This window comes from Camelus ferus, chromosome 2, assembly GCF_009834535.1.
Source record: "Camelus ferus isolate YT-003-E chromosome 2, BCGSAC_Cfer_1.0, whole genome shotgun sequence".
NCBI classification, from domain to species: Eukaryota; Metazoa; Chordata; class Mammalia; order Artiodactyla; family Camelidae; genus Camelus; species Camelus ferus.
The window spans coordinates 76,249,621-76,266,942 of NC_045697.1; the positions used below are offsets into that span (position 1 = coordinate 76,249,621).

General features: G+C 38.1%; 1 long non-coding RNA gene across 1 annotated transcript in view; it reads left to right on the forward strand.

Moving 5' to 3' along the window:
- Nucleotides 1-1,151: 1,151 nt before the first annotated feature.
- LOC116657842 overlaps nucleotides 1,152-17,322 on the forward strand; it is a 92,370-nt gene continuing 76,199 nt past the window's right edge. The window contains exon 1 of the long non-coding RNA XR_004312987.1: nucleotides 1,152-1,248. This is a non-coding gene — a long non-coding RNA (uncharacterized LOC116657842). The remainder of the gene's footprint in view (nucleotides 1,249-17,322) is intronic.

Consider the following 17,322-nt stretch of genomic DNA (forward strand, 5'->3'; position numbering starts at 1 on the left):
TGTAAGTTTGTTTTCTAAGTCTGTGAGTCTGTGAAACTACATTTTAAAAAGCACACTGTGAATCTTAGAATATTGACCCAGAATGATCAACACCAAGAAAAATTCTTGTAAAATTACTGAACTTTGAAGAAAAAAAATCCTAGTCCTTTGTATATGTAGACAAAGAAAGCATATGATATATAAGGAAAATCCAGTTATCATCAGACTTTTCAACAGCAATGCTTTATGCCAGAAGAAAATGGTATAAAATTTTTAAGACATTCAGGGAAAGAAAACGTGTGCCAAGATTTTATAGCTAGTAAAACTGAGTTTCAAGTAAAAACGGCATCAAAACTTGTAATCAGCATAGAAGAACTCAAGAAATAATGTTTTATGAACCTTGTAAAGATCCTTTTGACTTAGTTTTATATTGGAAATATCAGTCTAAACTTGTGAGATACTGTGTTTTAAAAAACTTAAGATGCATATCTTGTGTGTGTACTTCCTAGCTCTGTTTGCTGAAAAGGTCTAGAAACAATAACCAACTCAGAAAGAATGAATATACCTAGGGCCCAGATATGGTCTTGAAATATCATTCCCTGTAAAAGAAACCAGGATTGGAAAATGGCTGATCCCAAGTCTGGGACAGGAGACATACAAGATGAGCGTGGAATGCCTTGTAATACTAGATAGCAAAGAAGCTATCAAATACTAGTAGGGTCATGTCTAATGGACTTGAAAACCAACTTGAAGACAAGGCTCCCACTGACCAATTTGAGCTTCAGAATAGATATGAATTGCAAAGGCTTGAAATCCATCAAATGTTTAAGTTTGTGTGTTCATAATTATATATATGGCTATACACGTATATATTCACACACATTTATGTATAGCAGTAGTTCATCACCTTCTGAAGATATCAGGGACCAATTCATTTCTTTAAAAACTGGATTGATAAAAGGGAAGAACTGAGCATTTATCTGCTTCTTCTTTATGAACTGTACCACTAGGTATCTCCTTATAAAATTATTAGAGCTAACAAATGAAAACAAAATGATAGAATTAGAATGCCACCATTTTGTAACTCCTAATGAGTGACTAGATCCAGGCATTGCATCAGTGGCTGCTAACATCAAAAACGAGTAAGCATCAGACATTATATGCCTCTTGATGGAAGAACACAACACCATCTGAGCTTTGCTAAGCTGAATCTGATCCAGTCTCTGGATCCAGCTGCCCATTTGCAGAAAATACCAAGGACCGAGGAAGGTAAGGAACTGTACAAAGGGTAGGCAATTAACAAAATCCAGCCTGTGGGAAACATTATTGTTAAACAGCCTAAGATTTTTTTTCAAAAAGATAAATTATAAGGGAAAAAAAAGGCATGGAGGATAACTGGTAGATTAAAAGAGACTGAAAATATATATAAGATTTTAAAGAATGGGCAAGATTAAATGACAGTGTCTCAGGATGGGCACTTGGGTGATAAAACCAAAAGAAATTATAAGGAAATGCTTGCTCTTAATCTCAGGATAGTAGTTATTTCTGTAGGAAGGGAAGGTGCTGTGATGGGCTGAGGTATGTGGAGGGGCTGCTGGGTGGCTAGCAGTTCTATTTTTTTGAACTGACTGTTGGTCACAGGCTGTTTACTTGATAATAATTCACTGTGCCATACTTTTGTGGGGTTTTTCTGTTATCTGTGTTTTATTTACTTTTATAAAGATGTTTTTTGAAAAGTTTTTTAAAAGGTGTTTTTATTTTTTTATTTTGTAAGTATATTTTTTATTGAAGTATAGTTGATTTACAGTGTTGTGTTAATTTCTTGTGTACAGCAAGTGATTCAGATATATATCTATATCTATCTATCTATATCTATATATATCTATATATCTATATATCTGTCTATCTATATATATATATATATTCTTTTCATATTCTTTTTCATTACAGGCTATTACAAGGTATTGAATATAGTTCCCTGTGCTCTACAGTAGGACCTTATTGTATATCTATTCTATATATAGTAGTTAGTATCTGTAAACCCAGAACCCTCAACTTACCCTCCCCCTACTTTTGCCCCTGGTAACCTAAGTTTGTTTTCTGTCTGTGAGTCTGTTTCTGTTTTGTAAATAAGTTAATTTGTGTCATTTTTTTAAGGTTCCACATAAAAGTGATGTCATATGGTATTTTTCTTTCTCTTTTTGGCTTACTTCACTTAGAATGACAATCTCCAGGTCCATCCATGTTGCTGCAGATGGCATTATTTTATTCTTTTTATGGCTGAGTAATATTCCATCATACCACAAATTCTTTATCCAGTCATCTGTTTTTGGACGTTTAGGTTGCTCCCATGTCTTGGCTATTGTATATAGTGCTGCTGTGAACATTGGAGTGCATGTATCTTTTTGAATTAGAGTTCTGTCTAGATATATGCCCAGGAATGGGATTGCTGGATCATATGTTGAGTCTATTTTTAGCTTTTTGAGGAATCTCCGTACTGTTTTCCATAATTCCTGCACCAAACTACATTCCCACCAGCAGTGTAGGAGGGTTCCCTTTTCTCCACAGCCTCTCCAGCATTTATCGTTTGTGGACTTTTTAACGATGGCCATTCTGACTGGTGTGAGGTAGTACCTCGTTGTAGTTTTGATTTGCATTTCCTGATGATTAGAGATATTGAGCATTTTCTCATGTGCCTATTGGCCATGAGTATCTCTTCATTGGAGAAATGTTTGTTTAGGTCTTCTGGCCATTTTGGTATTGGGTTGTTTGTTTTTTGTTATTGAGTTATATGATCTGTTTGTATAAATTGTTTTGTATAAATCTGTTTTTTTTTTAATTGTTTGTGAGATTTGATCTACTTTGACATTATGATGAATGTACTCCCAGAAAAATGTGCCAACAACTGAATACTTCTTGCAGAGTCAGAGGGCTTATCTACAACTCCTGACACCCTGCCCCCCCCCCCCAGCGCCACCCAACAGGGAACCACGAACTCCATATGAAGAATTCTTGTTTAGAATGTTTTACTCAAAGGAAGGATAAGTTGAATTTAAAAAATTGCCATGAGCTGAAATGAACTCTTAGTTTTCACATAAGGGAGTTCTTAAATTGGAGTCTGTGGATGAACTTTGAGGAACCTGAGAACCCTGTGAAACAGGACATCATATTTTTGTGTGTATACATGAACATTTTTCTGGGAAAAGGGTACAGAGTTTTTATTGATGATCAGCAGTCTCTGACCTCAAATGGTCAGGAATCCTCAACAGCCCGGAGAAGCTGAGGAGGCTGTAAGGTCCCTCCGTGCTGCTGGACCACTGTTGTGGGAGAGGATGCTTCCTTATGCCTTCAGCTAACCAGAGAGAAGACCCCATTCCCTAGACCCCAGTGGTCTTTTTTGTGTCCTTACCACCATGCTGCCCCGGTGGTAGGATTGGGCCATGAAAGCAGCAGAGGGTCCCTGAGCTCCCAGACAGTCTTTGCTTTTCAGTTAAGCCTATTTCTGGGCAAACAGAAGCATTTCCCTTTCCTTTCAATCTCAGAACAGTGAGTCTCTGGGGTTCCCAGATATGTCTCTACAGTAGCACCTCCGTGATCTTTGGCAGGTCTGCCACCACCTCTATCATCATTTCTTTAGTGTTTTCTTATTTAAATAAAGTGAAATTTAAAATATAATGCGTGTGGATTTAAAATCTGCCCCCCTCCCTTTTGTACTTGTTTACATAAAAAGGAAAAATGCCTGTGAAGTGGGTTTGTCATGCTAATTACATTTTCTTCCCTGGTGCGTTTCTCATGGTTGAGACCATTGTAAAGCTTGCTGCAGAATCACCTGGGTGGTGCTGACTCAGAAGCTCTTGGAGAGGCTGTGGGGTCTGCATTTTAATGAGCATCAAGGTGATTCTCACTCAGAGTAAAGCTTTGGAACAACTGCACCAGTAAAGTTTTCCTCCACGTACCACCTAAAGCAGCGTGCGTGCTACGCTTCGGGAAGCACTAGGTTTAGAGCTTAATGTGCATGGGTTTTGAAGAAAGAAGGCTTATGTTTGATTCCTGGCTCTGATATTTTCCAACTGTATGAAGGCAGCCAAATGACCTGTTTCCTCATCTGTAAAATGGGTATAAGAAAACTTCACAGGATTCTTGAAAGAACGGTGGGAGATCCTGTTTGATCTCTGGAGCTCTGGGCCCAGAGGACACACTTTGTGTCCTTTGTGTCCTTTGAGGCCCTCCCAGGCCTCTCTGTCTTCTGAGTTTTAATCTAGGCTCAGCATGGAATTATTACAAAACTTGAGGCAAATTGTTCAACTTATTTGAAGAGTTCTCTGTTTTTGATCTATTAAATAGTGATCATCTTTGATTTTATTTCCTGCAAATCCTCTAGGAAATTAAGGCCAAACAAGCCCTTAGTCATCTTGTAAACTGTTGACTGGTGAGAGCTGTATACCTTTGCTGGGAGCAACATGAACTTGGAATAAGCCCCCGCCCCACCTCCCTGTAGCTGCAGGAGAGCTCAGGCAGCAGCTTCTTCACGCCCACCTGCCTGCACCTGTACCTCACAGAGCTTATGCTGAAAAGAGCCATTTTCCCCTGCCTTTGACTACCTCTCACTCACTGTTTACCCTTCTGTCACTTGAACACACAAAGTTGTGTTACAACATTCTAAATGAATTGACCAATTATCTGGACACTTCAGATCGAGAAACACCAGACACTATAAACACATAGCTCTGTGGAGTGACTGAATTTTGGCAGGGGAGAGGGGAATCCAGAATAAATTTCTGCAAATCAGTAATGCTGAGAGCTTGAGGAACAAAGGGTTAAAATGTAAGTGAGAGTGGTGACATGTCACTCAAAGTTCATATGTTCACTTCCTGTCATGCAAGTGCCAAGCTTCCCTCATTCTGAATGAACTTAGTTCTTAGTGGCTTATAAGGGCAATAGTCAGTCATTTTAGGGAAGAAGAATTGCTGGCTACCTATTAGAAGTCTGGTCATATACCTATGGCTGTCTGCTTTTCATGAGGATGGAAATCATTTAGTTCTTGGGCCAAGCATAACATTCCTTTTATTACTCCTTTGAAGCGAAACTTAATTCTTTGTGTATATATTTTTTTAAAATACAGGACCTCAAAGAGGAAATCTCACATTAAGTGAAACATGAGCTGGTTAACTATTGATCATAATATGTAGGTGTCCAGATGAGGGCTTATGAATCCGGGCTGGGTGTATGGGTTGGTGCAAAAACCCTGCCTGAAATCTGTTACATCATTACTGATTTCAACGGAAGACTGAACTATGTTGATAAGAAGCAGAATTTAAAGGGTGCTCTTTTACTATAAAAGTGGTTTAGAATTTGTACTAGTTGATTCGTTTGCCATCTTTGGAGCTAAATTAAAATGTGCATAAATACTCATTTATAAACATTGAATGTTGTAAAGGTTCTCTTTCTGGATCACCTTCTTATTCTACTATTCAAATAAATAGTTCCTTTTTGCAAGGGAAAGACAAAAGAAACACCAGTAATGTGCCAAGAGCACAGTGAATTTAGAGTGTGATGAATCGACAGACTCAACCAGAACTGTCTGTTGCTCCTCTGGATGGAAATTTTAAACCTAAATATTTCTCAGCATAGAAATTAAGAAATGGAAGCATAATTCTAGTGGCATTGCAAATTCTAAAACAACCCAAAATATGAACAATCAGTTGTAAAGTGAATTTAGGCATAGACCATTAGATTCCTAGTTGGAATGCTGTGTTGTTCCTTTAGGGGTTTCTGTAAGCCATCTAGCTGACACACCACCCCTTTCCGCCAGTGATTATTCTAATCCCAAAGTTTGAGAGAACCTGCTGCGTGCTACTAGTTGGCTGTGGAAGAGTCTTTTCACTGGGCAGAGAGGACCTGGGTTGGAGAGCCACCGATCCTCAATTTAAATCACCAGCACATATCTGTTGATGTACTTTGCTTTTCCCCCTGACACTTCTCGTAATACCTAGGCTGGTTGGGATTTCCAAGGTGGTTGACACCTCAGGCTCCCTCATACCGCTACCTAAATGTTGGAGGTAGTTATAGAATACTGTTCAGGCTGGAGGGCTCTCATCATCCAAAATTCAACTGACTCTAAGCTGGAAGCAGTCACATACTTGTAACATCACCCAGGGGCTTGTTAACAATGTAGATTCTAAGACCTAACTTCCATGGATTCTGATTTATTAGATCTGGAAGCTCATGAGTCTGCATTTTAAACAAGCTCTCCAGATGATTCTGATACAAGTGACCTCTGGTCCGCTTTTTAGGAAGCGCTACTCTGAGGTGTCCCGTACGTGCTTGTCTTTAGACTGTTCTCTGCAGACACAGCTACACAGTATATGCTAGGCAGGAATAAAAAGGGGGAAATTTAAGAGCCCATTTACAAATGATTCCTTAAAATGCCTAAAAATATATAAGTACTTTCTTGAAAGGGATAGGTTGGAGAACTAGCAAGAATTGCCACCAATTGCTGTTGTGTCCCCAATGAAAACAATCTAGAATTGTGAGAAATTATTTCCCATGTCCTTTGAGACCTCGTCTTTGGATATCTGCCCTTTCCCACCAGAACCCAAGCCTCTATTCCTAAAATATTCTATCCACGAAGTTCTGCCCAGTGCTCGACATCGTGGAGCACCGAACCACAGGCTGGTTTGGACGTCGTGCAGTATTTCAGAGAAAGGTGCTTCACCTCAAGTTGGAGCTCCACATATCTATCGTTGTGTTAATTCGAACAGGTGAAAGAAGTTTCCCCAAACTTTTGGTAACAGAATCTTCTCCCCTCCCCGCACCTTCTCAGAGTTCACTTGCTGTAGAGTTGATCTTGGGTGAATTTGCACATGGTCTGCTTGCCCTTGGAGTTGTGTTCAGAATCTCCCAGGACTGCTCTGGAACTAAACTCTTTCAGTAAATTAAAATAATAAACAGCTGTTAATCCAAGAGGACCTGGTCCTCTTTTGAAGTTTTTCTAAACTCTAAGTGGTAGAAAAGTGTGTGAAAGAAAGAAGGCAGTTCTAGGGAGATTCCTCACTAGACAAGGTAAGACACGGAAGGGAATGCTTGATGTTTTGCCAAGAGCCGTCTTTTAACTCTTTTTTTCCCCTGATCTTAGTGAAATAGGCTGTCCTATGAATCTAAAGACAGAAAGCTTTGCCAGTGGCTTTACAAGGAAGTTGTAATTGCTACATTTTTGTTAAACTGGTGTTTTTAACTTCCTGTTGAGGGAGCTTAAGAGGACAAAATTATTTTACAGCTAACATTTATATATATATATAATATATATATTTTATATATATGGTAGTGATCCTCAAACTTTAATGTGCATACAGATCTCTTGGAAATCTTGTTAATGTACAGATTTAGTAAATTGGAGGTGGGGCCAGAGATTCTGCAATATTTCCCACAAGTTCCCGAGTGCTGCCCAGGCTGCAGGTACGGGGAGCACACTGAGTAGTAAGAAGACAGGTGATAAAGAAATTGGTAGGGGTTTACGATTCTTGGATTTATAGCACTCCTTTCAGTTCTGAAGTGCAGTTCCCCTGGTTAAACAGAATAGAGCCTCTGTTTTAGTTTGACTAGCAAGCATTCACGGTTGTGTTTTTTGTTCCATAACTCTTGAGGGCACGACTGGTGTGAGCATTGTGATACGAGTAAATAACATCAAGATACACCTTCAGTTTGCTCCATGGTGCAGTCAGTCTGTTGCCCTGAAGCAAAATGTCAAGCCGTCCAAGTTTTAATGGTCAAATGGACATTTTTCAACAGATTTCCTTGGCATTTGAAATGTGAATAAGAATGACAGAAGTAAGTGTGCCAAACCTACACTTCACAGAACTTGGGGTAAAGAATAGTATAGTTGTTGCTCTTCAAACGGTTGCCTTAACTGGATTCTCTTTGATCTCTGGGGTCTCAGAAAGAGCTTGACTCATCCAACTTTCTCACGACTAAAATAATGCCTGAAAAAAGCAAGTGATTTAAGTATTGTCATCACAGCTTTCTGCTCACCCCGCTTCTACATTGTGCATTGCAGTGTAATCTCACAGGGCAGACCCCAGTGAGCAGAGAGCCTGTCTCCTAGCCAAGCTGTTAGTTCACAGGTAAATGGCATCTTCTCCAGGGGAGCTCCTCTGGTTTGCAGACCCTCCATACGCCTAATAAAGGGATTAGTGTTATTATGCCTTTAGAGGTTTAGTTCATCTTTGATTTGTGTTCAGATCTCTTCTCTCAGCAATTCAAAAGTGTCTTGTTTTGTTTTTAATGGAATTGCCCAAGCTAAACAAAAGAGTTAGAATTAGAAATGCTTCTGGGTGAGGTTTGGAGGAAACTTTTCTGAGACCTCCCTGCTTTTCTTACTTTGAGAGAAAAATGGGGGTGGGGAAAAGATCCACAGAAAAGTAACCAGATATCCAAGGAAATGGAAAATGAGTTCTTTAAGAAAAAGCTGACGGGGATGGAATTGTTTTACCTGTAAAAGTAAGGATTAAGGAGTCAGTTAATTCCCATTTTTAGAAATATGGAGGGTTATTACAGGGCAAAGGGATCCAGTTGTTCTCTGTCTTCACAAGGAAGATCTCTACACGTGTAGATTTGACAGATAACCTTTCTTAAGTGCTTTCCAGGGCTATCATTTCATTTCTTTTGAAAGTAAAACAGTGTAGATTTTAGATATGATAACTGAGTCTTTTTTATGGCAAAACTTGTATGAAATCTGTATCCATTTATAGAATTGCTGGGTAATTTATATGAACTAATAGTGGTATTTGCTAATCTGTGCAAGTTAAATTTAGTTTCACCATCGTTAAACATGTAAACTGCTTACACACTAATCTACATTTCATAATTTATTCTGTCCTCTTTTGAAGTTCTTTATTAGCTGTGCACTCTACCGTAGGATCACCACTGAACCCCATGCTAATGGGTATAAATTATAGTGGTGCCAGCTTGTCTTACCTTTGTTACGTATGTGCCAACTGTTTCACAATGAACCTTTACTTTCCATTTTATGACTGGCTGTAAAAACTGTGCTTAGAGCCAGTGAATGGACATGGCGTATTATGTCCACAATCTTGAAAGTCCCAACAAAAGCCAATTTCTTTTTTTACTCTCTAGGGATAGTTCATGGCATTTTCATGATATTCATCCTTTAGTCTCTTTTTCCCCTCTTGTCTTTGCTCATTGTTTTCCAAAAGAAGACGGGAGGAAAAACAACAAAAAAGTAAGCTGGTCAGTGTCACTTCTGCATTCTGGTGGGAAATTGGTATTATTATAGAAACAGTGAGCTATGATTTAATTTAGCATACAGTACTCTTATCCACTATTATTAGGGTTGAGAGTTGGTCATCTTTTAATTAGATGTCACAGAGGTCTAAAATTGGAATCAATCAGGTGAAGACCTAATAGGTTTTATAATTAACTTATCTGGTGGGAAACGTTGATATGATTCCCAGTTTACAACTTTACAAAAGTCATAAAGCATTATTTTGAGGTGGCGTTTAGAATTAGATAACTCCAAAACATATATGCACCTTTTAATGAGTGGAAAGAAAAATGAAACAAGAGCTTATAAACAGTTTCATTGGTGTATACATCTATCAGAGTTCATCAAATTGTACATCTGAAAGATGTGTATTTTATTGTACAGGAATCATACCATAATAAATGTGTTAAAAAAAAAAAAAAGACTAAATAAGGACAAAAATCCCCCTTCCCCTCGGGATGGTGGCGCTGGGATTAAAAAAAAAGTATATTTGAGACACCTGAAGACACTTACAAAGAAAGCAGAAATGTTTAGAAAGGAAGGCCAAGAAAAGGCAATCCAAACAGTACCTGGAACTAATCAGGTGATAAGCAAATATGGTCAGCTTGTTTGGATGTGATGAAAGAGGCAAAATATGAGGGAAAAGGAGGGAAAAAACAACATTTAGGGGGGAAAGAAAAAAAGATTTCTTTTGTCTCCAGCAAATCAGGATGGTAGCATCTCCATTTGTTCTCAATGGAGCTAATTGAAAGAGCTCCCGGGAATATTTCCATACTGGCTCTTCTTGAAGGAATTGGGTTGGAAAAAAAAATCTTCAGAGTTCCAGGGGCTTTGTCACGTAAAGCACAGAACAGGTTTTCTGCACCAGCTTCCAAATTATAGCTCTAGCGGACCACATGAGCCAGGTTGATCTGGTTCAGACTTCCCTAGAGCTCGGAGTCTAATGGATCCTAAATGGGGATTCATGATTTCCTTGTAAGAGAGGCTTGCAAGCAAATAAAGGGTAATCTAGAGATGCCATACACACCTTTTTAATTGTAGAGCAAATGGAGAACCAGCTCAGCCAGTGGATTCTTGACAGTAATGCCCACTTTGTCTCCTCTTGTGTTCTCTTGCATGAGGCTTGAGTGGGAATCTTCTTTATGTTTAGTCCAGGGGGTTGGTTGACAAGGAGGTGGAAGGTGAAGGGCCATTTGTTCACTTCTGGTTAATGCCAACAGAGTAGCAAAGGGGAAAGTGTGTGCTCTCTCATTCAGGGAAACAAATCCTGCTATTTCACACTTAGGAGCCAGCCATGTGTCCTGAGGCCAATGGAAGAAAGCAGCAGAGCTGGGCCCTGGGGCCTCAGCCCAAACACCACAGAGAAAATCATTCGTGCTAATGTGTTTGACATCAGGAAGCACAGCTCACTGACTCTGAACTTGACATGGCCATTCCCAGTGGCTCTTAGAGAAGGAAAGTCCAAGAGAAAAGGAGAGGGCCAGCAATGTTAGGAGCCTCAGGGGGACACAAGGCAAAGGGTATGATAGTGTAATCCAAGACATGCTGAGATATAGACTCCCATATCCCAAAGGGAAGGGAAGGCTGTGCTCTTCAAGGGCTGCAAATAAAAGGCCCTTATGTTGGTATGCCCTTCTTTCTTGTGTACACCACTCCTTCCTGCCCAGCCAGAGAATTGTTTCAGAATCTTTCTTAAAGTAATGTTCCGGGGAGGCCCCACCAACTGGCTGAAACTGACCTCAGACCTATTTGACATCCTTGGTTTACGCTACAGGAGAGTAACATTTCTTCACTGGAGAAGGCGCTGTGGTGGATCCAGGGAGAAGAGGAACAGTAATGACTTATTTCTGAAATCTCGGCCCAGTGGCTTGGAAACATGGGTACAGCACAAGTTGGACTGTGGTTTTCTGTGGATAGATCATGTGCTGGATCAATGGATAGGTCATACCCTCCTCTTGCCTGTCTTACACACCAGAATTCCAAGTGCTCAGAACAGTTTTGACAGTGTAGTCAATGCTCTGTAAACGTTTGCTGAATGAATAAATAAATGAAGAAAAATGGCTACAGTTAAGTCTTAGTGCTTAAATCCCATTTTGTAATTATAGAGTTTGAGTTAGAATTTTTTTCCATTTTTATTTTTCTCCTCCATATTTTTAATTACAATATTCACACCTGCTACTATTTAATCTGTCAGTGCTGCTGAACTGCTAGTGAACAGATGCTGAGAGAAAACTTTGGAAATGTGATATGAAAGAAGACAATTCTATATATATGTGTGTATATATATATATATATATATATATATATATATATATATACTTTTTTTGAGGTACAGAAAACATCATACAAGTAATATGGGGATATTTTTCCACTAATAAAATGTATGGAATTCTGTGTCACCAATTCATGGTGTCCCATAAAGAACATGATTTTCAGGTGTTCCATGACCTGAATATGTTTTAAGACCAACCTTCCCTGCCAACCCTACATTTTAGAACAATAGTACTTAAACCATAGCACTTCTCAGAATTACCTAGAGGGCTTGTTAAAACCCAGATGGCTGGGTCCCTCGCACCCTGAGGGTTTCTGATTCACTAGGTTTGCATTTCTCACAAGTTCCCAGATGATACTGTTTTGGTCTACAGACCACACTTTCAGAACCACTGATTTAGGGCAGAATTCCTTGAGATAAAGACAGCTTTTATTGTCTTGGCTGCTCCTTCCTGAATATCCTCTGAAGGATGTTGGACATTATAAGAGCCACTGATACAGGTATCAGTGAGGTGTATACTGTTATTATCCCCATTTGAGGCAGAGAGAATCTGAATAGTACGTGGGAAGAGCCAGCAGTTGAACCTACGTGGTCTGGCTTCAGACTGTTAACTGACTTTGAAGAAAAGGGCTAACTGAGGTAGATCCTCCCAACCATGTGGTTTTGACTCGGGGCAAGAAAAGTAACTGAGAAGATTCCAAAGCTCTGTCTGATTGTTCAGAAGAGAAGCGAGCAGCAGGCTCTCTAGGCTGGGGTCGCTCTGGACCTGCTCCCTCGCTGCCTCACTGTCACTGCTTAAGGCAGAATGAAACCTTCCTTCCTCAGAGGGGAGAGCAAATGACTGGAAACAAACTGGATATTATTTGAAAAGTGATTGATAAAATAAGTGAACAAAGGCACATCCATTCAATGGAATAGAATACAGCTGCAAAAGAAAGAATAAGGAAACTCTTTGTGTACCAACATGTAAATAGCACCAACACGTATGGTTAAATTTTTCTAAAAGGAAAAAATAACACATTTGTGTTTGCTTACATGTGCATAAAATATCCCTGAAGAACTCATAATAAAGCAATAATAGTCACCATCTAGGTGCAAGAGCAACAGGTGACTGGGGACAGGAAAGGAGGGTGGCTTCTCCCTCTCTCTCTTTTTTTTGGGGGGGGGGCTTTTGAAAATTAAATAGTTAATGTTTAAAAGTTGGTGATAGATTTCCTGTGACTTTCCTTACTTGATTACCTGGAGAAACGTTTTCCCTTTGGGTTCATCCCCATCTACCCGCCCAGCACCTCACAGGTCCCTTCTGCTTGGCAGCTGGAAATCCACTCCTGCCTGATGGGCCCATGTTTAGGGTTTGTCTGGTATTAGCCTGTGAAACACAGTGAGGATGGTGTGTCTTCCAGCGACCTTGGGATTGTTTTTGCATTGTCTGTAAATGACTAAATGTAAATAATTTGGAAGGAAAAAACTTTATTTCTCTTAGGAAACAGAGGCTACTTTATTTTTTTTAACATTTTTTGTTGATTTATAATCATTTTACAATGTTGTGTCAAATTCCAGTGTTCAGCACAATTTTTCAGTTTTACATGAACATATATATATTCATTGTCACATTTTTTTCTCTGTGAGCTACCATAAGATCTTGTGTATATTTCCCTGTGCTATACAGTATAATCTTGTTTATCTATTCTACAATTCTGAAATCCCATCTATCCCTTCCCACCCTCCGCCCCCTTGGCAACCACAAGTTTGTATTCTATGTCTATGAGTCTAACAGAGGCTACTTTAATCATAATGGCATCACATTTATATAGCACTTTATAGTTTATAAAATCCTTTCACAGGCATTAGGCCATTTATACCTCACAACAGCTCTGAGAGGTAGCTATTATGGTCCCCATTTAATAGATGAGGAAACTGAGGCTCAAAGAGTTCCAGTAACTTGTCCAAGGTCAGAAAGCTATTAAATGTGAGAGCCAGGACTGCTACCCAAGTATTCTGACTCAAGTCTTCTGAATTCCACCCCCCTGCCTTTTTATAGTTGTAGAAAGAGAAAAATTAATATGCTTTTTTAAAAAAGAAAAAGACAGAAATATCCATAATCCCATGACTCCAACAAAACATTATTAAATTTACATACTATCTTCCAGGGTTTGTCCATGTGCCTACAACTATTATCTAGTTACAATCATAATATATGTGCAATTATGTATTCTATTTCTTCCCCCCACTTGGCGCTGCTATCCTGAAGCATTTTCCGAGTTGCAACATAATTTTCATGATTAGCAAATTAATAGCTTCGTATTTCTTCAAGACCTGTTCAAATGCAACCTGCTACTGCTTAACATGGATTCATTTGATTCATCCATTCACTCATTCATTCAATCAATAATTACTAAACCCCTGCTACGTGCCAGATCCCATGCCAAAGGCTCGGGACGTGTCAGTGATGGGCACACACCGGAGGGACACTGCGGTGCCTGAAGGTGAGGAAGCAGCAGGGCGGGAAGTAAGGCAAAGCTTCCTAGAGGAAGTACATGCTGAGACAGATAATCGTTGAAATTTTTAATAAAAAAGAATAACACTGCTGTAAACACCTTTGTGCTTATAATTTTTCTATTTTAAAAAGGTTTTTTTTCCTACACGAGGGAATTCCACTTTTGTGGCATAAGTACTTGTATTCCTCTGACGTGATACCAAAAATATATGAGTGTATGATTTCATTATGACCTCATCAACACTAAGTATTTTTATTGAAAAGCAGTGTTTGTTAATTTTACAGTTGGAAAATGGTGCCCCAATTGTTGCCTTGATTTGTATTTCTTTGATTAATAGTGATGTTAATATTTTTTCCCATAGTCTTGTTTATTAATTGTATTTCTTTTTGTAAGAATTGGCTGCATTTTGTCCTTTGCCTAATTATTTATTATCATCTTACTATTTTCTTGTCTGTATGGGAGAGCTCTTTATGTAATTTTATTTCAGTGTATTTTAACATTATTCAAAAATTGATTTGAACAGGTTTTTTGTATTGTCAAGATAATATAAAAATGACCATTTGCTATTTTTACTGAAATTATTTTTCTTAGTCTATTTGCTTTTATTTTAATATTTATAGTTTATCTTTTTAAAGGAAAGCTGTTTTTGCATAGGGAAACTTCATCTATTTTCAAACTTATTAAGTTATTATTCCTGTTGATATTTGATTCTTAGATCTTCTTTTGTACTAGTTTCTGTTTTTATTTTTTCTTTAATTCTTAACAGCATCTGGAATTCATTTGGGTTTTGTGTGAGGTATAGACTTAAGTTTATTTCTCTCCCCAAATTTCTAAAGAGACAGTACAACACCATTTATAAAAATATTTTCAATTTCCATATCATGTATTACGTTCTTATACATAACAGACTTCCTGTATAGATCCATTAGTGTGTATGTCTAGTTTTGTGTTAGAGCTAACACACTGTTCACATTTTTGCTTTCTACTATATTTTACTACTACTGTTTTTACAGATGAATTATGTTTTAATTTTGCAGAATACTAGTAAAAATCTCATTGGGCTTTTGATTGGGATTGCATTAAATATATATATATATATTGTGTGTGTGTGAAGAATCAGGCATCCTTTATAGATCTAATTTTTCTACTTAGAATAAGAACTATTTCTCCTTCTACCAAATCAATTAAATTATTTCTCAAAATATAAGTAGCACATATCACTTGCTAAATCTTTTTTATTTTTGGTAAATATTTGAGAAGGAATTAATTAAGCATTGTAATTGATATACAGAAATATTATCATTTTTTGCTTGTTTATCATGCACAGTAGAGATAAAAGATTATCTTTGAATGTAAATAGCTTTTTACTGAATTTCTTTGGCTTTTCTAAGTATATAGTCATATACCCTTTGCATGTAACTATATTTTAATCTCTTTCTGATCATAATGTCTGATTAAATAATTCTTCAGGTCACACATCTAAAGTGGTGAAGCTGGGACCCGCAGTAGTAGGGTCTTTTGGAGAGGAGAGCCCACATTCCCACTTCCTGTTCTGGTTCAGAGATGCTTCCTGGGAGGCAGGCCCCCAGGCAGGTCAGGGGTTCAGAGCCGTGCTATGCAGTAACCCACTGAGTTACGCTGGGCAAGGTGCTTACTTCTCAGACCTTCCTGGGATCAAACTTAGTTGATTTCTAAGAATTTGACCAGTTCTAAAATACTTTGAAATGGAATTACATTGAGAAAGTTATCTGGCAGGCATCAATTTGGGGCAGTTTTTAGATAAGAGAAATTGAGTGAGAATTGCCAGAGGAAGGAAGCATGTGAGGTTGAGAAGAGCGACGGTTATCGCTGAGTACAAAGAATCGCAATCTGTGTGCGTGCCCGGTGTTCCTTTTGTTACACTGCGTGCCAGGGCAAAACGCTCACTGCTGGTTTTGAGGTTCCTTGACATGAACCTTCTTAAAGAACATTCTTGTCTATATGGCTTCGTTTGAAAAGGACACAAAGGCTGTGGTCATTGTGGTGGTGCTTTGTTCTATTGTAGTTTATTTCAGTGTTCACTGACCTACTGCTGGAGCTCTGAGTAATGAGCCCAGCCAGAGATAATGATGATAAAAAGGCAGAGAAGAGGGAACAAGCTAATGAGAGAAGAGGAAGAGATTTAAAAAACAGTAATTTATCAACATAGAAGTATTGGTATATAACACTGAAGTTAAGACATACATTGTGGAGCCAGGTTGCCTAAATTCTTTTTTCCCCATTTGTCTCGTTTTATTTATTTATTTATTTATTTATTTATTTATTTATTTATTTATTTATTTATTTATTTATTTATATTGAAGTATAGTTGATTTACAATGTTGTGTTAGTTTCAGATACACAGCAAAATGATTCCATTATGCATATATACATTCTTTTTCAGATTCTTTTCCATTATAGGTTATTACATGATATTGAATATAGTTCCCTGTGCTATACCTTGTAGATACATCTATTTTATACATAGCAGTGTATTTCTGTTAATTCCAAACTCCTAATTTATCCCTCCTCACCTTTCCCCTTTGGTAACCAATGTTTGTTTTCTAGATCTGTGAGTTTATTTCTGTTTTGTAAATAAGTTCATTTGTAACATTTTTTTAAGATTCCACATATAAGTGGTATCATATAATATTTATCTTTCTCTCTCTGACTTACTTCACTTAGTATGATAATCTCTGTGTCCATCCATGTTGCTATAAATGGCATTATCTCATTCTTTTTTATGGCTGAGTAGTATTCTATTTTGTGTGTGTGTGTGTGTGTGTGTGTGTGTGTGTGTGTATACACACACACACATATATATATACACCATATATATATATACACTCTCTCTCTATACACACACACCCCACATCTTCTTTATCCATTCATCTGTCAGTGAACATTTAGGTTGCTTCCATGTCGTGACTTGTAAATAGCGCTGCTATGAACATTGGGGTGCATATATCTTTTCAAATTAGAGTTTTCATCTTTTCCAGATATATGCCCAGGAACCTCCATACTGTTCTCCATAGTGGCTGCACCAACTTCCATTCCTACTAGCCGTGTAAGAGGGTTCCCTTTTCCCCACACTCTCCCAGCATTGTTATTTGTAGACTTTTTAATGGTGGCCATTCTGACTGGTGTGAGGTGATACTTCATTGTAGTTTTGATTTTCATTTCTCTAATAATTAGTAATGTTGAGCATCTTTTCATGTGCCTGTTGACTATCAGATTGCCTAAATTCTTATTCTGGCTTTGCCACTTATCAGGTA